The 27,978-nt window shown below is 43.2% G+C and overlaps 1 protein-coding gene across 8 annotated transcripts in view; it reads right to left on the reverse strand.

The window, feature by feature from the left end:
* LOC311511910 (leucine-rich repeat and fibronectin type III domain-containing protein 1-like protein) overlaps positions 1-27,978 on the reverse strand; it is a 258,493-nt gene that overhangs the window by 59,059 nt on the left and 171,456 nt on the right. For 4 of the 8 annotated variants that reach the window (XM_084612841.1, XM_084612845.1, XM_084612843.1 and 1 more), the window contains one exon: positions 27,305-27,388. The exons of 1 other annotated variant lie outside the window; for it this stretch is intronic. The gene's annotated coding sequence lies outside the window, so the exon portion shown is untranslated. The remainder of the gene's footprint in view (positions 1-27,304; positions 27,389-27,978) is intronic. 3 more of the 8 variants (XM_084612842.1, XM_084612846.1, XM_084612847.1) reach the window with 1 other exon arrangement.

Raw genomic sequence — 27,978 nt, forward strand, 5'->3', positions numbered from 1 at the left:
TATGGCCCCACCACAGTTAGGGAATCCCATTGCAGGAAAGCCATCCACTATGACCTGCACATTTCCCAGGGTCACTACCCTTGATATCAGCAGATCTTTGATTGCATTGGCTACTTGCATCACAGCAGCCCCCACAGTAGATTTGCCCACTCCAAATTGATTCCCGACTGACCGGTAGCTCTCTGGCGTTGCAAGCTTCCACAGGGCTATTGCCACTCGCTTCTCAACTGTGAGGGCTGCTCTCATCTTGGTATTCTTGCGCCTCAGGGCAGGGGAAAGCAAGTCACAAAGTTCCATGAAGGTGCCCTTACGAATGCGAAAGTTTCGCAACCACTGGGAATCGTCCCAGACCTGCAACACTATGCGGTCCCACCGGTCTGTGCTTGTTTCCAGAATCGGCGTTCCACCACATGAACCAGCCCCATTAGCACCATGATGCCCACATTGCCAGGGCTCACGCTTTGAGAGAAGTCTGTGTCCATGTCCTCATGACTCACATCACTGCGCTGACATCGCCTACTCGCCCGGTATCGCTTTGCCAGGTTCTGGTGCTGCATATACTGCTGGATAATGCGCGTGGTGTTTAATGAGCTCCTAATTGCCAAAGTGATCTGAGCAGGCTCCATGCTTGCCGTGGTATGGCGTCTGCACAGAAAAAAGGCGCGGAACGATTGTCTGCCGTTGCCCTGACGGAGGGAGGGGCGACTGACGACATGGCTTACAGGGTTGGCTTACAGGAAATTAAAATCAACAAAGGGGGTGGCTTTGCGAGAAACTGAATGGCCCCCTCAAGGATAGAACTCAAAACCTCAAGGACAGAACTCAAAACTGGATTTAGCAGGCCGTTGATTTCACAGAGGGAAGGAGGGAGGGAGGAGAAAATGAATACAAAACAAATTTGGTCTATTTCTTGTTTTGAGCCACTTCATCTATCTTTATACATCTTGCTGGCAGCAGACTGTGCAGTACGACCGCTAGCCATCATCATCTCCTGGGTGCTCGGCAGAAGATGGTGTAGTATGACGACTAGCCATCATCTTCTGCTGGCTGGAGGTTAAAAGACAGCGCACTGCCGGTAGGACTGAATCGCCATGAGATGAAACAAGGGAAATGACCTGGCTGAGTCACTCCCATGTTTGCCCAGGCACTCGATTAAAAGAGCACCCAGGACTACATCAATGATGGCTACCAGTCATACTGCACTGTCTGCTGCCAAAAGGCAATTAACTGCTGCTGTGTAGCAATGCAGTACCACGTCTGCCAGCACCCAGGAGTCATACGGTGACGGTTACCTGAGCGGGCTCCATCCTTGCCGTGGTATGGCGTCTGCACAGGTAACTCAAGAAAAAAGGCGCAAAACGATTGTCTGCCCTTGTTTTCACGGAGGGAGGGAGGGAACGGGGGTCTGACTATATGTACCCAGAACCACCCACGACAATGTTTTAGCCCCATCAGGCACTGGGATTTCTACCCAGAATTCAAATGGGCGGCGGAGACTCTGGGAACTGTGGGATAGCTACTCTCCCGTCGACTCTGTTACTCCACCGAAGCGAGAGGCGCAGATGGAGTCGACACGGGAGCATCAGCAGTCGACTCACTGCAGAGAAGACACTGTGGTGAGTAGATCTAAGTACGTCGACTTCAGCTACATTATTCATGTAGCTTAAGTTGCGTAACTTAGATCGATCCTGCCCCCCCGGTGTAGACCAGACCTCAGAGACTTCAAAGTGCGGGGCTGATCAAAGGCCCAATGGTCACAGCCACAGGGCCTGAGACAAAAACAGACCTGTCTTATCCCCAGTGCACAACCCATATGCATAGAACAAACAGAACAATAACAGACTGACCCAATTTCACTATCTCCAAGCACAAGATCCTCAGCTATACACTCTGAACCTCCCATATTTGCTGCCTGTTTGCTCCTCAGTCAGGTTCCGAACACACCTCTTTCTGGTGTGTGAATCAGATCTGCATTCTCTCTGCTTCACCTGTCCCCCTTTATGACATTCATGTGGGACATGCTCTATTTGTGGGAACATTGCAGACTTAATTATAGACACAGTTGTATCACCAAAGCTTAGATTCAGAATTCTACGGGGCAGTGTGCAGTAGCAGATTTGTATAAACACGCCCTTGAACAATTTTAGGAGTATGGCCTAGGTTTGGTGTACAGATTCCAAAAAACCAAAAATCACAGGCTGTGACTAAAGCCATGTAAATTGAATTAGAGCAAGAATAGTGCACTTATAGCCCTTTAGATAATTCTCAGTAACAAGACTATGAAGCAAACAGATTTTCATGTCTGTTTTATTCTGCTCTCTCTGTGTGAGACCTCTGGAATTGTTAAACTTTTGCTGAGGACAGTAATTCAAATGGTTTTAACCTCAGGCTAAAGCTGTAGTTGGACTGGTTCCAAAGATACATTATAATAATCAGGGTGGAAGGAGACAAAGCAGTCTTCAATGCTATTTATAAGTGTGTTATGGTCTGTAGGTTTCAGGGAAGTAACTATTCACCTATGCTATGTTCTAATGCCTTACAATAACATCTGGCATGTTAAAGCGTTTACTGTACATCTGATGGTCGGCTGATGGGTGCTTATAGAGGAAAAAGCCTCTGTATGTCAAGGGTTACTAACAGGAACAAAAATTCAGCACAAATTCATTCTTTTCAGCTGCAGCAAAATTTCTCCCCAATGAGACCTGAACTGAACAATAGCAACATCTGAAGCCTTAAATTAGTTAATGCTATAAAGCTCAGTCAAGACTAAAAGTATTAAATAAGGGCTTTTGTTACCATTACTGCTGCAGGGCCTTAGTTACTCAAATTAGTATTTTGCCTGATAAAAAATGATCTTATATCCTGATTTTTATCAGGATATAAGATCATCTTTTATCAGGCAAAAAGAGAGTGACCAAAATAAGTTTTTCGTGGTTTCTGATGGATTCTTTTTCCACTATAACAAAAAAGTTTTAAAATGAGCTTTTGTTAACCTATTCTGGGATAAGTGCTACTTCTTACTAATTTTCTGGCAGGTTTCTTTCCCCACAAAATTTAGTAGACTGGACATATTCTCTACCTTTGGGCCTGATCCAAAGCCTATTGTATTTAATGGGAGTCTTTCTACTGATTTCAATGGTCTTTGTATCAGGCCCCTTTCCTGACAGCCTTTTCTCATATTTTAAGTCCGTGTGGTGTCCACTCCCGCAAGCTCACTGAGTCTAGCAACAGCACTGGCGAGGAGATAAATGTAGAAGGCTGGGTTTACTAGATTAGACAAACAGAATGAGATTTCATAATATTTACTGGAGTGAAGGACAGAAAGCACCCCTGGGATTTCCTAGCTTTTGTCAACTTCAATCAGACCCTCAATACTATTTTAATGACAGAAAGCAAAATCAAAACACAGCAAGAAAGGCAACTGGTGATGTGAATTGTTTAATTAATAGTCATGCCAGCTGTGAAAAAGCTGTGTGATCCTCAAAGCCTAAAGTGAAAAGTAATCCATAGACTATTATGATACACATACCATAGCGACAGGTACATTATATAGCTTAGTCAACCAATCCAGCTTTCTCTTTGCTAATACTAGGAAACCATTATGGTGCTTCCCATCATGAAAATCTGTAAACACACTGACAGCATTCAGATCTTATAATGCGTATATGTCCCTAGCTCCTTATATGGGTCACAGTACCCAAGTGTCTGAGCAAGCAAAACTCCCATTATCGTTTATGTAGAAGTTTTCAGTATTACACCTTAAATTAAAGATTAGCAGGTGAGGTAATGTGGCCATTGTAGTTACTTTTGTGCTCATTTTACAACTGACAAGATTGAATTAAAACCAATTAATCTGTGGTTTTGTTAAGTAAGAGAAAATGTTGGCCCTCAGAGTGGTCTCTTAAATTTTAAAAAATGGCCTGAAGTTTCATAATATCCACATAATAAGACAGAGAGATGGAGCTTTAGTTTGACATTTTATCTAGAGGCAGAGCAGCTCCCAGTGCTGGAGTGTCTGGAGGTAAGTCTACTTCTAAGTAAGCACAGTGACACATGATATTCTTAGGTTCACCGTCTATCTTACGCACACAGACTTAGCCAAATATTAGCAATTAGGAGAATTTTTTAAACTATAAAATCTATTATAAATTGTAGCAATGCAAAACTCATTCACAACCAAGTCGCTGCACTTTATACACCCACTACTGTGGTTTAATAGTCTATTACCTAATCTACTTGTTTGATTTCACCAGGATTGTAGCAGTAGTTCTGTACAACCTACAAAACTCAGGGCACGGCGCACCTTACAAAATCAAGCCCCTGGTGTCACACTGTATACACACAGACACAAAGCACTTTATTAATCTGACATATTGTATGTGCTCATAATGAAATGAATGAACATGGAAGATGTGAAGGAGGGAATAGAACCAAAGCCCTCAGGCTTCCTCGGTAAATGTTCTATTTAACAAGTTAAAGACAATGTCCTACCATCTCCAGACAGCATGAGGCTCCTTTTCACCTGCAATTCTTTACAACAAATGATCATAAACATCACAAATGCTACAGTGCTTTCTATTAAATCTCTTATGAGTGCTCACAGCAATAGAGAACAAAGGCCTGAATTTCCTTAGAGGCTATTTAATTTATGTTGGGTTTCAATAAATAATAACATAAAAGAATTATTTGCATTTCTGTAGCACTTCCACCCCAAAATCTCCAAGCTTATTACAAGCATTAATATATTAAGGTATCTGGAGCCCAATACAGAGAGAGCAAACCTGAGTTAATCTATCAAAATAATCCCACTCAGATTGCTCTCTTTAACCCTGTGCTGTTATTGCCAAAACTGGACTTCAGAGCAAATGTGTGTCTCCTATTTCCTTAGGACTAGATTGTGATATATGGGGTCATCTGACAGTAAAGGATGATGCACAGCTATCTACTTCGGGGTGCACAGGAAAGCATCCTGCCTCAGGGAAAAGAATGCTTCTTACAACTGCACCAACCACCACAGTCCTTTGTGGATGCATCTTATTCCTCTGCCCTCATTTGGCCAGTGCATTGTGGGGCAGAATTCTGGTCCTGTCTCCTTATCACCCCTTAGGAGTGCTGTGTCCTTCCAGGGCAGTTGGGAGGAAGCAGTCCTGCACTCTCCAAAGCACAGCAGCAGCAACCCTACTGGTCCCTTTGTGGGCAGCCCTTTCCCTTCCCCCCCAGTCTTGCTGAATAAGTGCCAGGTACATTCTAGGCTTTAGTACAGGGGTAGACAAACTTTTTGGCCTGAGGGCCATGTCGGGTTTCTGAAATTGTATGAAGAGCCAGTTAGGGGAGGCTGTGCCTCCCCAAACAGCCAGGTGTGGTCCAGCCCCAGGCCCCTATCTGACACCCCCCTGCTTCTCGCCCCCTGACAGCCCCCCCAGACTCCTGCCCTATCCAACCCGCCCTGTTCCCTGATGGCCCCCCGGAACCCCTGCCCCATCCACCCCTCCCTATCCCCTGACCTCCCCCGGATCCCCCGCTGCCCCATCCAAACCCCCTTCTTCCTGACTGCCCCCCGCCGCCCCATCCAACCCCCCCTCTCCTTCCTGACTGCCCCCCCACCGCCCCATCCAACCCCCCCTCTTCTTCCTGACTGCCCCCCCGGGACCTCTGCCCCCATTCAACCCCCTGTTCCATGCCCTCTGACTGCCCCAACCCCTATCCACACCCCCACCCTCTGACCACCATCCCAAACTCCCCTGCCCTCTATCCAACCTCCCCACCCTCTGCCCCCTTACCACGCTGCCTGGAGCACAGGTGGCTGGCGGTGCTACAGCCGTGCTGCCCAGAGCACCAGGACAGGCAGTCCTGCCTCCCAGCTGGAGCCAGCCATGCCACCACACAGCACAGAGCACCAGGTCAGGCCTCGGCTCTGCAGCTGCACGGCCCGGCAGGAGCTCACAGTCCCGCCGCCCAGAGTATTGCGCCAGCGGCGCAGTGAGCTGAGGTTGCTGGGGAGGGGAGACAGCAAGGGAGGGGCCGGGGACTAGCCACCCAGGCCAGGAGTTCAGGGGCCGGGCAGGAGGGTCCCACGGGCCATAGTTTGCCCTCCTCTGCTTTAGTAAATACCTTCAAGAGCATTAATGTGGTTTATCAAGTATTCCTTTCACAGGATCTCTCTGCCATTCAAATTCCATACAGCCAGGAACAACTGTTTAGCATGTATTTGCTAGATCAACAATGACAACCAGTGATGTACCATAATGAACTTTAATCTCTGTAGAGGTCCTGATTTAAAAAAAAAGATGGGCCTGGGCTTGAACCTCTTATCCAAATATAGCAGAGCTTGGTGGTGGGATTTGGGCTTTAGACCCAAACCTTGATCCAGCTTTGAAGCTCTAGCTACCGCTAATTAAAACAAAACGGGCCTCTGAGGGGCTTGTGTCCCCTAAATGTTAAACAGCCACATGGGAGTTGGTGAGCTTCTTTCCATTGACTCCAATGTAGTAAAATCTCTCCCTATATCATCATTTGCCAAAAGATTCCTAAAAAAGATCCAATCTCCTCTTGCTGATGTAGGTATAGATCCAGTGATGTTAGAGCTGACTTACACTGACCTAAGTGAAAGGAGAATCTCTTTCAAGACAAATTGCAGCAGAACAATCTTTCCTAAGAGTAGCCATGCAAAAGGAATAATTTTAAATTGAATACTGCGCTTGTGTTTCCTAGAGACTCTCTTGGTACATTGGATTGAGCAGCATAGCCATTAGTCACTGTAGACACATAACCAAACTGTTCTGCTATATACTACATGCCAATGGGGAGAGCCTTGAGATTCCACTATCAGAGCTATTAGAAAACTGAAATCAGATCGCTGAGGAGAGTTTAAATTGATTTGCCACGGTAGAAGACCCAATAAAAGTCTATCAGGCTAGTAATGAGTTTCTTTTATGCAAACTCAGAACATTCTGTGTGGTTTCCTTGTTGGGATCAGAATAAGTTTATTCCTATTGGAATTCTCCTAATCAGATCAGGAGGAGAACGAACCTATTGGCAAATCTGGTTACTGTGGTTTTAGGGGCTGGCTGTATTAATTTTTGAAGAATGTTTTAATCTCTTGACATGGAGGTGTTTAATGCAGGAGACATAAAGGACTGAAAATGCACTTCCTTTTTCAATACTTTAAAAGTGCAAACATAGATAGTTTTTCTCTGAGCAATTTCACAAGAACAATAGTGCTTTACAAATATTTTTAACTGCAGAACATAAATTAGTACCACGAATGCCACCTTGATTGCATCTTGGAGGAGATATGGCTAGAGCTGGACAGGGAACAGACTTCCAGTTCTGTGAAAAATGTTGAGTTCTTGGAAAACTTTTCAGCCCAAATTTGGACAAAAATAAAAAAAACATGATGTTTTTGTGGAACTGAAAGTTTGCAATATTTTTTTCCGGAAACATCAAAATGTTCCTGCAATGGGAAAGTTTTGGTGTTTCTGAAAACAAAACACAGGGTCTTCAGTAGCTCCTAGCTCTCAGATGAGAGCGGTCACCTAGCAACTATAATCCTCCTACCTATATCTGCCAGGGACAATCAAAAATTCTAGCTAGTACAACAGCAGCCCACCTCCTGTGTGGGGCCTGGAAGCCATGAGCAAGTCATACCAAAGCTGTATACACACCATTGGCTCCCTGTTTGCTCCTGGATCACATGCAAGGTCCTGATTAGGGTTAATCCACAACTGTCCTGGTTATCCTATAACAACTGCCTGTGCAGAGCTTCTTGCACCTTCCTATGAAGAACCTGTAACCGGTCACTCTTGGTGACAGGATACTGTACCAGCTAGTCCGATTAAGTATGTCAATCCCTTTGTTCCTATGAGTTCAGGCTACCTCAGAGGTGATCAAAACTACCATCAGTGAGACACCAAACCAGTTTCACTCAGTGAAGATGCAGAAACTATCTGTGCCTGGAAAGCAATTCCTAGGAATTGGAGTAAGGCACCCTCAGTGCTAGATTCTAGGAAACTCCTGGGGCTAGAGAAAATTAGCATAAGCCTAAATCTGACTTTTCAGGATACACTGCACTGTAAACCCAAGTCTGTAGGAACCGCATGTGAGCATCCACACTGCACTGAAAACCTGGGTTTACAATTGCTCAACCTGGGTCTCACAGTCATGCTAATGTGTTCATACTGCTCTACGCAGACCTTCTGACTCAGGTCTATGGCTTGAGCTGTATCCACATGGCAAAATGATAGGGCTTGGATTTTCTAATTCCACAAAACTGAACACCCTAGCCCCGCCCCCTTCCCCGAGGCCCTGCCCCCCATCACTAAATTCCCCCTCCCTCAGTGGCTCACTCTCCTCCATCCTCACTCACTTTCACTGGGCTGGGACAGGGGGTTGGGGTGTAGCTGGGGGTGCAGGCTCTGGGCTGAGGCTGGAAATGAGGGGTTTGGGGTACAGGAGGGGGCTCCAGGCAGTGGGGTGGGGCCGAGGGATTTGGAGTGTGAGAGAGTGCTGCAGATTGAAGCAGACGGTTGGGGTGTTGGATGGGGTGAGGGCTCTGGGCTGGGGCTGGGAATGAGGCGTTTGGGGTGCAAGAGAGGGCTCCAGGCTGGGGCCAAGGGGTTTGGAGTGCAGAAGGGGGCTGCGGATTGAAGCAGGGGGTTGGAGTGCAGGAGGGGGTGAGAGCTCTGGGGTGGGGCCAGGGATGAGGGGCTTGGGGTGCAGGAGGGGGCTCTGGGTTTGGGAGAGCTCAGGGCTGGGGTAGCGGGTTGGGGCACGGGCTCACCTGTGGTGGCTCCTGGTCAGCGGTGCAGTGTGGGGGCTAAGGCAGGCTTCCTGCCTGTCTTGGCACCACAGACTGCGCTGCGCCTTGGAAATGGCCAGCAGTGGGTCTGGCTCCTTGGTGGAGGTGCGCAGGCGGCTCTGCGTGCCGCTCTCACCCGGGAACTGGCCAATGGAGCCTGTGCTCAGAGCAGGGGCAGCACACAGAGCCCCGTGACCCCCCCACCAAGGAGCTGGACCCCCTTGCCACTTCTGGGTCGCAACGCGGTGCCAGAACAGGTAGGGACTAGCCTCCCTTAGCCCAGCAGCACCACTGACCGGACTTTTAATGGCCCGGTCGGTGGTGCTGACTGAAGCCACCAGGGTCCCTTTTCGACCGAGTGTTCCGGTTGAAAACCAGACACCTGGTCACCCTACTTGAGTCACAGTGGGACATGGGCTCTGACTGCACACCACTGGCAGGGTCCTAGGACCAAGTCCCGCATGCTACCTGCATCAGACTGATTTATGTGTGAATGGAACCAAGTCAGAACCTGGACTTAGTGTGCAGTGTAGACATACTTTTACAGGGCCTGGTGACAGAGCCTCTTTTTCCCAGTAGAATCCCTGCAAAAACTGAAGAATGAAGATGAAGACAGAGTGAGAGAGAGAGGGAGGAGCATAAAATTTGTGTGACAGGTTTGATCACAGAAACCCCCTTGGGACTGTTACCTGATATGCTGAGACTACCTCTGAGCCCGTTTTCTCTGCCAGTTTGGGCCTCCAGAACCCTGCCTTGTCGAGCCAGACAGGCCAGTCTGCTCCAACACAGACCCAGGGTCTGAACCACACACCCCAAAGCTGCAGACTTAACTGAAAACATCTTAAGAAGTGCTCCTGTCTCTAGCACCCAGGGACCCAGCTCCCAATAGGATCCAAATCCCAAATAAATCCATTTTACTCTGTATAAAGCTTATACAAAGTAAACTGATAAATTGTCCGCCCTGATAGAGAGAGATGCACAGCTGTTGGCTCTCCTAGGTATTAATTGCTTACTCTGCGTTAATTAATAATCAAAAGTGATTTTATTAAATATAAAAAGTAGGATTTAAATGGTTCCAAATAATAACAGACAGAACAAAGTAAGTTACCAAGCAAAATAAAACAATACATGCATGTCTAAGCCTAATACATTAAGAAACTGCATACAGGTAAATCTCACCCTTAGAGATGTTCCAATAAGCTTATTTCACAGACTGAACTCCATTCTAGTCTGGGTCCAGCAATCACTCACACCCCCGTAGTTACTGTCCTTTGTTCCAGTTTCTTTCAGGCATCTCTTGCAGGTGGAGAGGCCATCGCTTAAGCCAGCTGAAGATTTATGACTGCATAGATCATTTTTGCAACCACTGTTATATATTTGCAGCAAATATCATACAAAGGTTGTCGTGTAAGGTGTCTGTGGAAAGGTTATGATTTTCTGGTTATGATTATGCTATTTGTATGTGTGTATCATTTCTGTAGTTGAAGTTATGAATATTGGCTATTACTTGTATATCAGTGTGTTTTGATTCTATGTAGCCTCATTGAAGCAGTCGGTCAGCTTCTTGAGAAAGAACTTTTCTCAGTAAAAAGAAAAGGAGTACTTGTGGCACCTTAGAGACTAACCAATTTATTTGAGCATGAGCTTTCGTGAGCTACAGCTACAGCTCATCGGATGATGAAGTGAGCTGTAGCTCACGAAAGCTCATGCTCAAATAAATTGGTTAGTCTCTAAGGTGCCACAAGTCCTCCTTTTCTTTTTGCGAATAGAGACTAACACGGCTGTTACTCTGAAACCTGTCAATATTCTCAGTAAGTGCCCAATCAAGAAACACTTAAATGACAATGCACTTTGGGAGACACCAATCCACATCTGAGCTTTCCTGGAGTTCAAACTAACGTAAACAATGGTGCCGGCCTGCAAACTGAGTCATGCATGGACATGTGACTTGCCCATGTGACTCCAAACTCCATCTTGGTGCTGTAATTTTCCACAGTAAGAACAAAGAGGTGTCCTTCCACCTGGAAGAGACTATAAAAGGGGGCTGCCTCATCTCCATTTTGTTTTCAATCCTGTTTCTTACTTCTGGAGGAACACTGCTACAAACTGAAGCTCTGAACAAAGGACTGAATGACCCATCCCAACTGTGGATGTACTCCAGAGACTTGATTTGAACCTGCAGTTTATTCCATCACTGCTACAAGCCTCAACCAAGAATTTTGCCAATACTGTATGTAATTGACTCCATTTAACCAATTCTAGCTCTCATCTATATCTTTTTCCTTTTATGAATAAACCTTTAGATTTTAGATTCTAAAGGATTGGCAACAGTGTGATTTGTGGGTAAGATCTGACTTGTATATTGACCTGAGTCTGCGGCTTGGTCTTTTGGGATCGGGAGAACCTTTTTTCTTTTACTGGGGTATTGGTTTTCATAACCATTCAAAACAAATGGCACTGGTGGTGATGCTAGGAAACTGGAGTGTGTGTGACTCTCTCTTGTGGGTGGAAACCCCTTTGTTCTTCTGTGCAAAGTCACAGCAACAAGATGGAGTCTGTAGCCACCTGGGCAAGTGATATGTCCATGAATGATTCAGCTTTTTGCAGGCTGACGCCATTGTTTACAAGTTAGTCTGAATGTTCCCAGGAAAGATCAGATGTGGATTGGCATCCATTGTCAGTGAAGTATTTCTTGACTGGGCACTTTCTGAGAATAGTCCTTTCTCAAGAAGCTGACCAAATGCTTCACTGAGTCTACTTAGAATGAAACACATTGAGATACAAGTACATAGTCAATATTCATAACTTAAACACAAAAATGATACACACATATAGATAGCATAATCATAACCAGCAAACTACAACCTTTCCATAGACACCCCACTTGACTGTACAAGATGCAGTGAAACCATAGGACCCTGGTTGCAACAATGATCTATACCGTCACAGTTCATGTCAATAACATCACAGTATGAGAAAGAGAGACCTCCCCATCCCCAGATAGACATATGATTAAGCATAGGATCGCAGAATCAGAGTCTTTCTCAAATAATTCATGCTCATTGGCACTCAACAGTATCTAGGAAAGCATGATAGATAGAAGAGGCAGTGAAGCATTTCCCATAAATTAATACTTGTAAAGGAGTACAACTGATGTGAGACCAACCAAATCTGAACATTCGCCATTTGACAGTAAAAAACTGTTGGAGAGATATAAATCTGACAGAATAACATTCTTTTTGCATCACAACCCTAAATGAAAGGAAAGTGAACTTTAGAAGAATGTATTTTTTGGACACTGATTCTATAATTTGCTGAAATGAATAAAACAGTAATAGCACAGTGAAGGAAATAGCACTTTTAAAAATACCTCTGCCTCACAGTTCCCCATAGCAGTAACAGAATCTGTTGTACAAATTATTCCTAGAGTGAAAAATGGTTTCTGGAAATTGTATGGGGTTAAGAAGGTGAAAAGCACCAATGTAGATTTTAAAAAACAACAACATTCCATCAGATAAAACAAAGCTCTAAAGCTGCTTTGTTGTTGTTTTGAAACAATCAACTTTAATCCTTAGTTTACGTGTAATTCTAACATGATTCATTTTATTTTCCAGTCAACACAACGTTCAAGAAAGAAAACAGACTTTGCCCATATGACAGTTTAATATATTATTTTCTTAACTGTTTTTGTGACCAGTTCCAGAAGCACCATTGCTAACTCTCACTATTGTATTTTAAGGTCCAGTTGATGGAGTCATGTAATTACATCAGATCTTAGCTTTCCTATTTTTTAAAAAGCCAGTTTCTAATTCACATAGTTGCAGAGAAAAGTTTGAAAATGTGTCCCCTAAGGCTCAAAAAAACCAGAAAGAAAATAAGCAGAACCCAACACGGATTGTTATACTTGGGGCTAGCAATTCTGCGGCAGGTTTCTATGCTCTGCCATTGAAACGTGATTTTTCTAGTGTTATAGATTCACACAAACCTGGGCTAAATTCCAAGCTGATTTCTGGTTTCTTACGGTCACTCAAACTAGTTTCCAATAATGTCTCATAATCCTTATTACACCTTGACCTAAATCCACTACAAACGTTAGCAGGGTCTCAATGAGCTCTCCCCTGACATCCAGTGCCACGCTGGGGGAAACACTTCAGGAGCAGACTGTGTTTGCATAGACACACCTACTCTGCCTAGGTGTGTATCATGATGAAGCTGCTTTAACAAAATGATCCATTTTGGCTGGTTTTGGGTTACAAATCACTCTAGTATTTGAAAGCAGGGGTAATGAAATGTTGTTATCCTTATTGTATGAGTACAGGGCAGCAGAACTGTGCTTAGCATGCCCTGATTGAGGGGGTCACCCTAACTATAATCTCACTCGCTAAACTGGGAGTAGGGATGGCCTCGGTGAAGTTGAGTGTGGGTGGGGACAGGTGTTTCTATTAGGTAGTGTGGATGTTGTTTAAACAGTCTAGACACCATTTGACCTGTTCCTCTCCAGTGTTTAATGACAGAGCTGACAGCAAAATCAGAATTTACACTTGCTGTGAAGTACCCCACTACCTGCTGAAATTCGTGACAGCAGAAATCTCTAAGAGCTGGGTTAAGTGGCAGAATTTCAGAATGTGATGTCATGGGAGCAGCAAGCAGCGCCTGCCAGTGGTGGCAGAGATACAGTGGCAGCTGTGAGCCAGTTGCAGAAACAGTAGCAGAGGCATTGCTTGATGCCCCCTCAGGGATGGGAGGTGAACTCCTGTGAACACACCTCTGAACTCTGGGTCTCTGCTAACCAAGGACAGCCAACTGTGAGTGGGGTGCAGTGAGGTGTAGTGGAGGGAGAACATAAGAGTGGCCCTACTGGGTCACATCAAAGGTCCATCCAGCCTAGTATTCTGTCTACCAACTGTGGCCAATGCCAGGTGCCCCAGAGGGAGTGAACCTAACAGGTAATGATCAAGTGATCTCTCTCCTGCCATCCATCTCCACCCTCTGACAGAGGCTAGGGACACCATTCCTTTCCCATCCTGGCTAATAGCCATTAATGGACTTAGCCTCCATGAATTTATCCAATTCTCTTTTAAACCCTGTTATAGTCCTACCCTTCACAACCTCCTCAGGCAAGGAGTTCCACAGGTTGACTGTGTGCTGAGTGAAGAACTTCCTTTTATTTGTTTTAAACCTGCGACCCATTAATTTCATTTGGTGGCCCCTAGTTCTTATATTATGAGAATAAGTAAAAAACGTTTCTTTATTCACTTTCTCCACACCACTCATGATTTTATATACCTCTATGATATCCCCCCTTAGTCTCCTCTTTTCCAAGCTGAAAAGTCCTAGCCTCTTTAATCTCTCCTCATATGGGACCCGTTCCAAACACCTAATCATTTTAGTTGCCCTTTTCTGAACCTTTTCTAATGCCAGTACATCTTTTTTGAGATGAGGGGACCACATCTGTACACAATATTCAAGATATAGGCATACCATGGATTTACATAAGGGCAATAAGATATTCTCCGTCTTATTCTCTATCCCTTTTTTAATGATTCCTAACATCCTGTTTGCTTTTTTGACTGCCGCTACACACTGCGTGGATGTCTTCAGAGAACTATCCATGATGACTCCAAGATCTTTCTCTTGATTAGTTGTAGCTAAATTAGCCCCTATTATATTGTATGTATAGTTGGGGTTATTTTTTCCAATGTGCATTACTTTACGTTTATCCACATTAAATTTCATTTGCCATTTTGTTGCATTTTAGTTTTGTGAGATCTTTTTGAAGTTCTTCATGGTCAACTTTGGTCTTAACTATCTTGAGCAGTTTAGTATCATCTGCAAACTTTGCCACCTCACTGTTTACCCTTTCTCCAGATCATTTATGAATAAGTTGAATAGGATTGGTCCTAGGACTGACCCTTGCGGAACACCACTAGTTACCCCTCTCCATTCTGAAAATTTACCATTTATTCCTACCCTTTGGTCCCTGTCTTTTAACCAGTTCTCAGTCCATGAAAGGAGCTTCCCTCTTATCCCATGACAACTTAATTTACGTAGGAGCCTTTGGTGAGGGACCTTGTCAAAGGCTTTCTGGAAATCGAAGTACACTATGTCCACTGGATCCCCTTTGTCCATATGTTTGTTGACCCCCTCAAAGAACTCTAATAGATTAGTAAGACATGATCTCCCTTTACAGAAACTATGTTTACTTTTGCACAACAATTTATGTTCTTCTATGTGTCTATTTTATTCTTTACTATTGTTCCAACTAATTTGCCCAGTACTGACGTTAGACTTACTGGTCTGTAATTGCCAGGATCACCTCTAGAACCCTTCTTAAATATTGTCGTTACATTAGCTATCTTCCAGTCATTGTGTATAGTAGCTGATTTAAAGGACAGGTTACAAACTATAGTTAATACTTCTGCAATTTCACCTTTGAGTTCTTTCAGAACTCTTGGGTGAATGCCATCTGGTCCCGGTGACTTGTTACTGTTAAGTTTCTCAGAGGGGAGCAATGTGTTAAAGGGACATTTGTTTGTCAGACTTTCACACTGCAAGGTGTTAAACTGAGGCAAAGAACACTGCTGAACACATTGTGGGGCTGCGTTTGCTTATGGTGGCAATCTTTTGAATGTGGGTGTGGTGTTTTCCCAAATTAAGGCTTTGGTTCTCTCTCTCTTTTAATGAAAGTTCTCTTTTGTTATACACTGACTCACTCCTTGCATGTGGGGAAGTACTGCCTCTTAGAGGCACCCAGGAGTGGTGTAGTTTTCCCAGACTACTGGGTTTGGGCTCAAGCTGGTTCTGTTTTGTATGGTTAAGAGAAACCCCCAGATATTGAACTCACCCTTTTTGCTTCCAACTCCACCAGGCAGAAGGGTTACCCCAGGAATGAAACACAATACTGGAAAAAAGTCCAGACATTTTTTCACAACTCAGTTGAAATAAAAATGAATAATGTGGGCCACCTTCCCCCTCAGCGAGGGTCCCCCCCAGCGGAGTCCCTCTCCTGCTCTTAGCTCAGTGAGGATCCCCCCAGAAGAGCCCCACCTCCTTCTGCAAAGGTACTCTGATGGAGCTCCTACCCTCTCGCTCAATGGGGTGGGGCAGGATTTCTCTCCCCACAGAATAGACTACTGGCCCCATTCACAAACCTGATGGATCCATGCCAGGGAGTCCCCCGAAGTCCCTGGTGCTGTGCCTCCACTGAAGACAGGGCACTGGGAACTCCCTCCGGCCACAACCGCCTCCTGGGACACTTGTTGGGGAAGGGCCACTGTGGGAAGCTAGTAAAAAACCCAGCTCTCTCTGCATGGAGTCAAGACCCAGGTGTTCCCTTCTGCAGGGTCCACGAGTTGTGGGGATACGAGTGGTGGAGGTGGGTGAGTGCTCTTCCCCTGCTTGTGTGAAGCAGGCGCCACCAGACATAGACTACTGGGGAGAATCTCACCCCAAGTCTTTAACACCAGTGATTCTCCTCTGCCTTTGGCAGGGCTCCGGTTCTCCTCCCCAGAAGGCTTGTAGTCATGTTTTTTTTGTTTTTTGTTTTGTTTTTTTTTGAGGGGTGAGGGTGTTGAGGTAGTTTGGTTACATTATATTTTAGAAGACTCTGAAAACATTTAATTAAATGACTCCTCACTACTCTCAAATTAGAACATCTTGTTGCTTAAACTGAAACCATCTTATGAGCAAGGTCTGAATAAAACTTTATGAGAAGTGTTTAGTGGTGTTATAATCTCACTAATTTAAAGTGCTATAAAACAGCTTTCTCTATGTATACAGGACTATAAGGTGAGTCAAAGGTCATAACTTTCCCTTGTGTACGACTCCTTTCTGATATGGACATTTAATATTTGACATAAAATTAATGTGTCTACAATTGTTAAACATCTCAGAATATTGAATTTGGATGTACAAAAATAATATATCACCACCACACCTTTTACAGTTCTGCCTCACCCAGTCAGTCATTCATGTTGCCTATAATTTATTAGGGTGTTTTACTTTCCTTCATGAAGGCCAAGTGGACTGTTAGGTCATGGAGACAGTGTTTATAAAATATGCTGCAGTCAATTATGTGAAATTAAACTATCAGCTAACATACATTATGAAAAATACTATATCAATATGTAAAACTGTAATTCCCTTTAGAACAGAAGTGGCATAATTTTATATAAAATGAACTGCAACCCCACAATGTTCACTCTTTTACATCTAGATTAAATCCTTCACAGTTTGGTGCTGGGGGGTGTGTGGGGAGGGAGAGATGAATTATTACCTCTTCTGCACCTGAAGTCTTATTAACTAAGCCCAAGTGGTGTGATTACATATAATAGCCAAGAACATAAGTATTTTCTTGCAAGTCAGTTAATTTTAGGAAATGTCCCTTACAATATTAAATAATAAAATCCACATATTACAATATAGTTATATATGCATTCTTCCCAAAGAATTCCAGAACACTTTGAAACAAAACAAATTTATACATTGCAGCAGAACCTCAACATTGCTTTACCACCATTACCCTAAGTGTAGTTGCACTTATTTATACCAAGCTGAATTTGGCCTTAATTTATGTGTTCACTCTCTCTCTCTCTCTCCCAAACATACATATATATACACACACACACTTATTTTTGTTTGTTCAGAAAATACCTTCTTCATAACTGAAATAAAAAGAAAAGGAGTACCTGTGGCACCTTAGAGACTAACCAATTTATTTGAGCATAAGCTTTCATGAGCTACAGCTCATTTCATTGGATGCATACTCACGAAAGCTTATGCTCAAATAAATTGGTTAGTCTCTTTTTGCGAAAACAGACTAACACGGCTGTTAGTCTGATAACTGAAATAATTATTCTTTCTATTATTTTGACTGTAGCATGCCAACAGTATGCCCAGCCCTTTACCAAAAACAAATGAAGATAAAGTACCTGCCCCACAGAGTGTACAATCCAAAATATAATCACCCATGAGATGAATAACTCTATACAGCATTTCAGGAGAATAAGTGAATAACTCTGAACTAGATAGCGCACTGGGAACTAATAACTTGACTCTTACAGACAGTTCATTTGGAACTTTAATGATCACAAGCAGTCAGGACTTGGGTTTCATGTCCCCCCAGAAAGAGAGTCTCATGCCTTCACCTGCACAGCCCCAACTCCCAACCTGCTGATGTCAATGGGGGCAGGATCTGCCCCCTACAGAGTTGTCACCACCACCACGACTCACTGCTTCACCAAGTTTTTTCTTGCAGGCCTCCCTTCTAGTTACTCAATGAACACATTCTGTGGAAATATTGCTCCCTTATCAAAACAAAGCCATTAAGATTGTGGTGACAAGTCATTCCGGGTCAATTTCCTGCAGTGGATCCTGTGCTTGTATTTTGTGTTGGAAGAAGATGATAATTCAATTACGTTTATTAATGTGTTTTACAAACAGGAAAGAAAGGGAAATTATCAGAATTGTAGTGAGCCTCAAGTTTTCTTTGGGAATTTCTGCCTAAAAATGTTAGTATTTACTGAGCTGCCTATAGTCAACCTCTGCCCAGAGCACTAATCAGATGAAGGATATAAATCTAATTTAATCATGTTTGTCAGGTTTCAATGATGTTTAAATAATTCTCACATCTATAAACTGTGGCATAGATTTGCAGATGCTATGACAAGATAGCACACAGTGTATAAAATTTCCAATTGTCTGTTACCAACTTCTCCTCTGACAATGACTTCCTGGACTTTGAGTAAGTTTACTCTACCTTGTCTCTCCTCAATATTTCAAGATACTTCTGGAGAAACCTACTGAAATCTGGAACAAATGCAAGACTCTTGAAAGGGAGGCAATGCTCACTGCCGACTGTCTCCCAGAGGACATTAAAAAAATAAACTTTGCTTAAGAAAAAACAAACAAGCTTTTAATGCCAACTTTATTCAGTCAGAAGGTTCTTCTCCACCTACTCTGGGAAAATAATTTATAAAGCAAAGCATTATTAACAGAATAAGCATAATCAAGCTTGGCTATAATCCCAACCATATGTCCTTCTAGAGTCTTAGCTAAGGGCCACATTCTGCCCTGGGAAACAGAAGTAAACCTAACTCCTACTGAAGTTGATGGGCAGACTCTGTCTGAAGGCAGAGTCTAGCCCTGATTCTCAAGATACTACCATTTTGTTTTCATTGTCTTTTCTACCCTCATGGCACAGGTGTAAAGGACTGCACATGTTGCAGGGTAGAGAAACAGCTTCTGTCTCTAGTAGTTCAGATGTACCTGTAAGAACTTATTTCTATGGCAATCAGATAGTCACTAGATCGCACGCCCTGGTTCTCATGGGAGACTTCAATCACCCTGATATCTGCTGGGAGAGCAATACAGCAGTGTACAGACAATCCAGGAAGTTTTTGGAAAATGTAGGGGACAATTTCGTGGTGCAAGTGCTGGAGGAACCAACTAGGGGCAGAGCTCTTCTTGACCTGCTGCTCACAAACCGGGAAGAATTAGTAGGGGAAGCTCAAGTGGATGGGAACTTGGGAGGCAGTGACAATGAGATGGTCGAGTTCAGGATCCTGACACAACGAAGAAAGGAAAGCAGCAGAATACGGACCCTGGACTTCAGAAAAGCAAACTTTGACTCTCTCAGGGAACTGATGGGCAAGATCCCCTGGGAGAATAACATGAGGGGGAAAGGAGTCCAGGAGAGCTGGCTGTATTTTAAAGAATCCTTATTGAGGTTACAGGGACAAACCATCCCGATGTGTAGAAAGAATAGTAAATATGGCAGGCGACTAGCTTGGCTTCACAGTGAAATCCTTGCTGATCTTAAACACAAAAAAGAAGCTTACAAGAAGTGGAAGATTTGACAAATGATCAGAGATGAGCATAAAGACATTGCTCGGGCATGCAGGAGTGATATCAGGAAGACCAAATCACACCTGGAGTTGCAGCTAGCAAGAGATGTTAAGAGTAACAAGAAGGGTTTCTTCAGGTATGTTAGCAACAAGAAGAAAGTCAAGGAAAGTGTGGGCCCCTTACTGAATGAGGGAGGCAACCTAGTGACAGAGGATGTGGAAAAAGCTAATGTACTCAATGCTTTTTTTCCCTCTGTCTTCACGAACAAGGTCAGCTCCCAGACTACTGTACTGGGCAGCACAGCATGGGGAGGAGGTGACCAGCCCTCTGTGGAGAAAGAAGTGGTTCGGGACTATTTAGAAAAGCTGGACGTGCACAAGTCCATGGGGCCGGATGCGTTGCATCCGAGAGTGCTAAAGGAGTTGGCGGATGTGATTACAGAGCCATTGGCCATTATCTTTGAAAACTCATGGCGATCTGGGGAAGTCCCGGACGACTGGAAAAAGGCTAATGTAGTGCCCATCTTTAAAAAAGGGAAGAAGGAGGATCCTGGGAACGACAGGCCAATCAGCCTCACCTCAGTCCCTGGAAAAATCATGGAGCAGGTCCTCAAAGAATCAATTCTGAAGCACTTAGAGGAGAGGAAAGTGATCAGGAACAGTCAGCATGGATTCACCAAGGGCAAGTCATGCCTGACTAATCTAATTGCCTTCTATGACAAGATAACTGGTTCTGTGGATGAAGGAAAAGCAGTGGATGTGTTGTTCCTTGACTTTAGCAAAGCTTTTGACATGGTCTCCCACAGTATTCTTGCCAGCAAGTTAAAGAAGTATGGGCTGGATGAATGGACTATAAGGTGGACAGAAAGTTGGCTAGATTGTCGGGCTCAATGGGTAGTGATCAATGGCTCCATGTCTAGTTGGCAGCCGGTATCAAGTGGAGTGCCCCAAGGGTCGGTCCTGGGGCCAGTTTTGTTCAATATCTTCATAAATGATCTGGAGGATGGTGTGGATTGCACCCTCAGCAAGTTTGCAGATGACACTAAACTGGGAGGAGAGGTAGATACGCTGGAGGGTAGGGATAGGATACAGAGGGACCTAGACAAATTGGAGGACTGGGCCGAAAGAAATCTGATGAGGTTCAACAACGATAAGTGCAGAGTCCTGCACTTAGGACGGAAGAATCCAATGCACAGCTACAGACTAGGGACCAAATGGCTCGGCAGCAGTTCTGCAGAAAAGGACCCAGGGGTTACAGTGGACGAGAAGCTGGATATGAGTCAACAGTGTGCCCTTGTTGCCAAGAAGGCCAATGGCATTTTGGGATGTATAAGTAGGGGCATTGCCAGCAGATCGAGGGACGTGATCGTTCCCCTTTATTCAACATTGGTGAGGCCTCATCTGGAGTACTGTGTCCAGTTTTGGGCCCCACGCTGCAAGAAGGATGTGGAAAAATTGGAAAGAGTCCAGCGGAGGGCAACAAAAATGATTAGGGGACTGGAACACATGAGTTATGAGGAGAGGCTGAGGGAACTGGGGATGTTTAGTCTACGGAAGAGAAGAATGAGGGGGGCTTTGATAGCTGCTTTCAACTACCTCAAAGGTAGTTCCAAAGAGGATGGCTCTAGACTGTTCTCAGTGGTAGCAGATGACAGAAGAAGGAGTAATGGTCTCAAGTTGCAGTGGGGGAGATTTAGGTTGGATATTAGGAAAAACTTTTTCACTAGGAGGGTGGTGAAACACTGGAATGCGTTACCTAGGGAGGTGGTGGAATCTCCTTCTTTAGAAGTTTTTAAGGTCAGGCTTGACAAAGCCCTGGCTGGGATGATTTAATTGGGGATAGGTCCTGCTCTGAGCAGGGGATTAGACTAGATGACCTCCTGAGGTCCCTTCCAACCCTGATATTCTATGAGTCTATGATAATCCATGTCTAGACTGTAACTGAAAATACAAACAATCTTTCAGCCCTATTTCACTTCCAACTGTTTTGGGGTTTGTTTTTGGTTATTTTTGTATTTTATTTTTTTAAATAAGCTTGCTGGGTTGAGGATTTAAACATTTGCATTTGAATTCCTTTACATTTGTCTGTATCATGAATTCCAAAATAATAACTTTCCACAGAAGAAATTCTGGGATATTTACAGTGAATCTGAGGTACATACACTACTGTAAGAACTTTATCTTCCTTTTAGAGGAATTGATGCTGATCTTTGATTTTCAGACTACTGTCTTCTTCCTTCATAGAGGCCAGTGGCCCGGCCTAGACTACTATATCCCTAGAGCATGCAGATTTCTGGTATACAATTGTTCTAGTATAAGTAAAATATATATCTTACTGTTAGCTTTCCTCAGCAGTCTGCTACTAGACATGCTAACATTGTAACGGTCATTTGGTCACCCTCCATCTCTCTGCCTAGAGAATGAAATATTATTACTCCATTGATTCAGCAAGTCCACTGATTTCAATGAGGCAGCAAAAGGTGTGTGTCAACATGGGATTGGCCCTTTCAATCTAACATTGGGAGGATACTTTTGAACTGTTTCATCCCGGGAAACAAGTTGGGCAAATGGATATGCACACACATTGCGGACACCTAAGTGACATAAATTGGATAGATGCAGCTCAGTAAAGAGTAGGAAATATTCTGACTCATATACCCTTAACATCTAATACAGCAGTATTTGGGACAGATGGCAGTCTTTTCCTTCTTAGGATATAGCATGAATTACAATTAGCTACTTTAACTTTCACACTTGAGGGGGGAAACATTTTGCTATAGTGCTGAAATCTCAGACACTAGAGTCTATGAAGCTCACACTAAGGGCTGTTTATTCTTTACGTGGCTGGCTTTTGTTAGCTAGCACCGCAAATTCTTTCATCTTCCTGAATTCAAAAGAATTCCCAAAGACATAAGAGAGAGAATGATGATTCTTGCCCAGGACTTCCTATTCTCAGCAGGGACTGAAGGACAGAGCTAATTCCACCAGCAGGCTTAGCTGGTCTATTTCGCAGACAGACAATGCAAAATTGCTTCAGTGACTTTAAAAATAAATAAATGATTTAATGACCAGGCTAATAAGGGGAAAGTGGGGAGGTTTTGAATTGGAGCTCTCAGAGTCCTACACTGGAATGAGACACCTGAGTGTGTGCTACACTTCTTCAAAGACTTCAAAAATACTATCAAAGCAGAAAGCATCAAACTTGTAGGTTTTTACTAACCATTTCTAAAGCTACAATGTCAGCAGGACTCCAGTCCCAGGTTGGCTGCTTTATATTATGCATGCAAAAGAAACGGAGGTGTCCAAAGTCAGGAAGAGAAGATACTCTATTTGACTTTGATGGTTCAATCAAAATTTTGATATTCATAAACTACAGTACATGGCTTCTCTGAGGTCCCCTGACAAGATGAGGTTTTATTTAAGTGAGGGGCCAGAACTGTAGCAGGAAAATATATTATTTGATACCCAATGTGGGTGTGAATGAGCTCGTTGGAGTAACAGTCTTGAAGACCCAGAAAAGGCCAAGGCTGAGGAGCAATTCTAAAATCAGGTGGTGTGGAAGGTAGAGAAATCTACAGATGTGGAGCCAGAAGACCAGGGTACTATTCCTGAAACTAAGGCCCAGTATGAGATGAAGGTGCACAGCACTTTGCAGGACTGAATCATAACTCATTAAGCATGAGCTAGTAAGTGGTGCATAGCCCTTGTGTTTGGCTTTTGCACAGGCATTACCTCGGACAAGTGGGGCGAATAGGATGTAGAAGGAGAGGTAATACCTCTGAAAGTCAGAGCAATCATACTCTTGAGTGGTTCTCTTTCACTGGTCCTCACTTCACACCCAGCACTCATCTGTGGCTCCAAGTAGCTGCCCATATGCGGCAGTGCACACACAAACCACGACACCGGCTTCAATTGGCAGGCTAAACCAGAATGAGGGTAGCCATGGAGGAACACCCATGGTAAGGGGAAATACTGCATGGAATACATAAGGCTTGACAAACCACAAAGGCATCAATGATTATCCACTGCAGCTAATCCAGGTCCCAATCGTCATGACCCTTCCTGCTACTGGTGTTTTACTTCCGCAGCTGATAGAGTGATATTGCCTCCATTCAATGGTCTTGTCATTTAAAAAACAGCACACAGGCATTCATGTATCATAGAAAGAAAGTCCTGTGGCAATGGATGAGTGGTGAAGTGACAGGCATAGGTGAGCACTGGGATTCCAGTCAGAGCCTGCACGCTTGTGTGCGACATCTGTTCATGAACTTGCTCCTCACAGATCGGACTATACAGCCACATGGGAATACAAGTGATGTGGTGACATCATCATCGGATACGACAGACAGTCGTATCTTGGATAATACAGTGTTGTTGTATCCATGTTGGCTCCAGGATACTGGAGAGACAAGGAAATGGGTGAGGAAATATCTTGTATTGGACCAACTTCTGTTGGTGAGAAAGACAAGCTTTCTAACACCTTGGACAAATCACTTGACTTCTCTGTGACTCTGCTTCCTCATCTGTAAATTAGTGCTAATTATACGGACCAAGTCCAGTAATAGACTTTGAGATCTTTGGCAAAAAGATGCTATGTTAAGTACAAAGTCTTATTATTATGTATTTTTCTTGTGTTATAAAGTCCACAGCCTACAAGTGAGTCAGAGTCCTTCTCAATTTGTTTTTTTAATTTGTCTAACTTTTTCTCATATTCCTCCTTTGATACTCACTCCTGACTGCCAGATATCGACTTTTGTTTGATGGTGCCCATAGCAACATCTGCTGTTAGCAACATGTCTGTCAGCTTCAGCAAAGAAAACCAAATTCTGTCAATAAAGCAACTGATCCACCAATGAACACAGGCTCAGCCAAGCAAAACTGACATCTCAAAGCAACTCTTTCATTAAGATCTTAAAACTCGCTGCTATCTAAATCTCTGAGCCACATTACCAGCTCAACTTTACCCTTTTTAAGAACTGTATCTTCAGAATGCTATTGTTTTGAATGGCAAATCCTACTCTATATTATAATAGCTAAACATTACTCTGTTTTTCATAACCATAAAAGTAACACATTATGATAGAGAATATCTGCATATTCTGTATTCTGCCATTTCTGCGTCTGTTTCACCTTTGATTTAAACACATGGAAATAGGGCAAGTCAGACTTGTGATTGAAAGTCTGAGCTAACTGTAACTCCTGCCATAGCTTTCAAAGTTTTGCAAAAACAAATCAATTATTCAGATAGCATTTTTCACCTCTGGATTTCCTTCTGTGTCCTCTTGAAATCTGACATTTAAATATACCCCAAATGCTAAGAACCTATGTTATTCACTCCTGAAAAATTCTTAATTATAGGAAAGCAAAAAAGAATAAACTGCTGTAATTTTTAAAAAATTATCCTAATCATGTATTTTGTTGATTACTGTGAAAGTGAATGGGCTTGGTTCAGGTTCCAACAATCAGTGAAGAAACTGCTGCATAGGTATATGTATATTAATTACCCATTTTAAAAACAGCATAATTCTAGGTCTGACATGCTCTCTCTCAGTATTTTCCTATCGCTCCCACCACAGTAGTATCTAACCAGTGATATTCCCATGTGTGGACTTGTCATGAGGGTGGAAGACCTGTCCTATTTTTAAGATGGCACAGAAAGAGACTAGCAGATTTATCAGTCTTTCTGCAGTGCCTTAATGCCTCTGACTTCCAATTTTGTGCACTCTGTAGTGTGCTGAGACCTCTGGAGCACACAATGCCAGATACTGCAACATTTGAAATAGAAATGGCATTTATAATAAGAAGTCTCATTCAACACTGAGTGTTTCTAACTATGCACATACAGACATATAATACGCAATTGCATCTTTCCCCACTTAAGGCTCACTTTTTAAAAAACAGCATATAATTTTTTGTATACAAAAGCCAGGAAACTATGGATTTCATGCTGCCAGAGAGGGAGGGGCCATTAAAGTTAATACCATATGCAGTGAGAAAAATATTACATAAGCACAAAATGGCTGAATTATGATTGCTGCAGGAACCAGTTCTCTGGATTGTCTCACTTACATGCTTTTAAAATCTCAACCATGCTGTTTCCGTAATGTAGACATTTGCATGTAATATGTGAAAAATAAGGAAATGATACAAATTGATTTACTCTCTAAAGCTGCTACTCCTAAATTGGTTCTTGTAGATGCACTTTTATTTGATTTGACATGCTCCCACAATGATTGGATCTGTCATAAGAGCATTCAATTCCAGCACTGCTGGTGATTACAAAAGGGGAATTAGCAAAGCCAGAAAAAAATATCAGAAAATTAAGAGAGAGATAATGTTTCGGAAGATACAAGTATCTACATGATCAGTCAGAAACTAAGTTAGGAAACCCAGCCAGTGTGTGTTAGCAACACCCAGGAAAGTTAATTTTCCAGCTAGCAGCCAAGTCACAATTGTACAAGGAGAAAATTAATGAGAAAATGGTGAAAAGACGCTACATTAAGAGAGACTCTGACAGACAGGAAAAGTTGACTATGTCATAGGGTTGGGGCATGGGGGAAATTAGATGAAGTGTTACCTGTCTAGCATGCTTCCAAGTAAATCTGTACAAACCTACCCTTTATGTTTCTTTATAAATGATCACAATATGGAAAAACTGCCAGACATAATAGTCTTATCACATCAAACCTGATGCAAGAATGTACCTTTAAAATGCTTCCTTCACTTTCTTGAATTAAACTCACAGGAAAATGCTTTCTCAGATGAAAGGTTTCAGAGTAGCAGCCGTGTTAGTCTGTATTTGCAAAAAGAAAAGGAGTACTTGTGGCACCTTAGAGACTAACAAATTTATCTGAGCATAAGTTGAAGTGAGCTGTAACTCACGAAAGCTTATGCTCAAATAACTTTGTTAATCTCTAAGGTGCCACAAGTACTCCTTTTCTTATTGGATGAAAGTTGATGATCGAGAAGATCAGCTTTGCTGCCCTCCTCCACAACCCATTTTCCTAATCAAGAGACAACTTCCTAGATGAACCGGTAGTTGTGCTTTCTGCTGTTTTGTAGAATTAAGAGGGCTCAGGAGATTATTCACCAGTTATGAAGTCTTCTTAGTATGGCAACACCATAGTTAGAATCATGGATTGCATGTCAATATAGCTTGTTTCATTTCTTGTTTATCAGCATCACCAGTGACATACACAACACTCGGAGAATAAGGTCTCACCTATCTTGTGTACCCTTCACAGCAGCACAGAAGGTCCTACATGAACATGTGTGGCTAGCAAGAAATGTAAACATTATGGTGGATTAAATTAAAAACAATAAGCCTAGATGTTTAGAATATGGAGGCTATTCCCCATCTTATTCTAACAATTCTTACGGGTTTCATTTTTTTAAAGCGATCTTTGAATATTGAGAATTAAATTGAGGCTGTTTAAATCACCTTCAATTTTTATTGGCATCACTAGAAAAAGATGAATATAAAAGGCAGAGCGATATCTAATAACAAGATGTACAGTGGGACATTGAGCCATTGTTAATAGAATTCAGAATTCCTCTCTGTAGAGCATACCCAACAGTGATTGAGGCAAACACATCGACAGGCTGCATTGAAATACCGCTGGTTTTTAGTTGTAGGTTTGATCTACCTCTGTCATCTCCTTACCTCACCTTGGCTCAGGCCTGCTGTCAGCTCTCGGATTCCACTGGTTGATGCTTCACTGTGTCTCGGTTTCCTAGTAGAAAAACCCTAAACAAATAAAAATCAGTTTCAGTGTTGCACACGCTACAAAAAGCTCCTGGACCCACAATGCCAGGAGATACCTCAGCCTTCCAGCATCAAGTTTCTTCCCACAAGACAGTTTGCCCCCACTTCTGAAACAATTTAAATAGTTAATTAAAGCAGGAAAAGCCCTGGGATCGGCAATGATGTCTACTCTGCGCCCATCCGGTAGGTGTGGATTTAATGCAGCATCCATTTCAAAGAAGGTACAGCAGAGTGACATACTTTGTCTTATTGAAGGGGATGCAAGCAAGGTTACGGTAAATGTAGCACACTGGCAGCATGGGTGCCATGTTCCCCTCTGTTGTCTGGTCCACTAGAGGAAGCAGCCTTCTACTGCTACTAAAGAAGAGTTCCTCTTTCACTGAAAGTGCTGCTGGACCTGTATTTAAACCATGCTGACAACCCAAAAACAGGGGAAGCCATTTCATTAACTCATTGCAAGCCTTCAGAATACTATCCACCCAGCAATGAGGGGTGAAATCTGCCTGGAGCAAACCTCAAAATGTAGGAATGCTAATCTACCTCTTTTCCTGCATCATCCCTCCAAAGGCAAA

The sequence above is a fragment of the Lepidochelys olivacea genome, assembly GCF_965140295.1.
Source record: "Lepidochelys olivacea isolate rLepOli2 genome assembly, chromosome: 23".
Classification (NCBI taxonomy): Eukaryota; Metazoa; Chordata; order Testudines; family Cheloniidae; genus Lepidochelys; species Lepidochelys olivacea.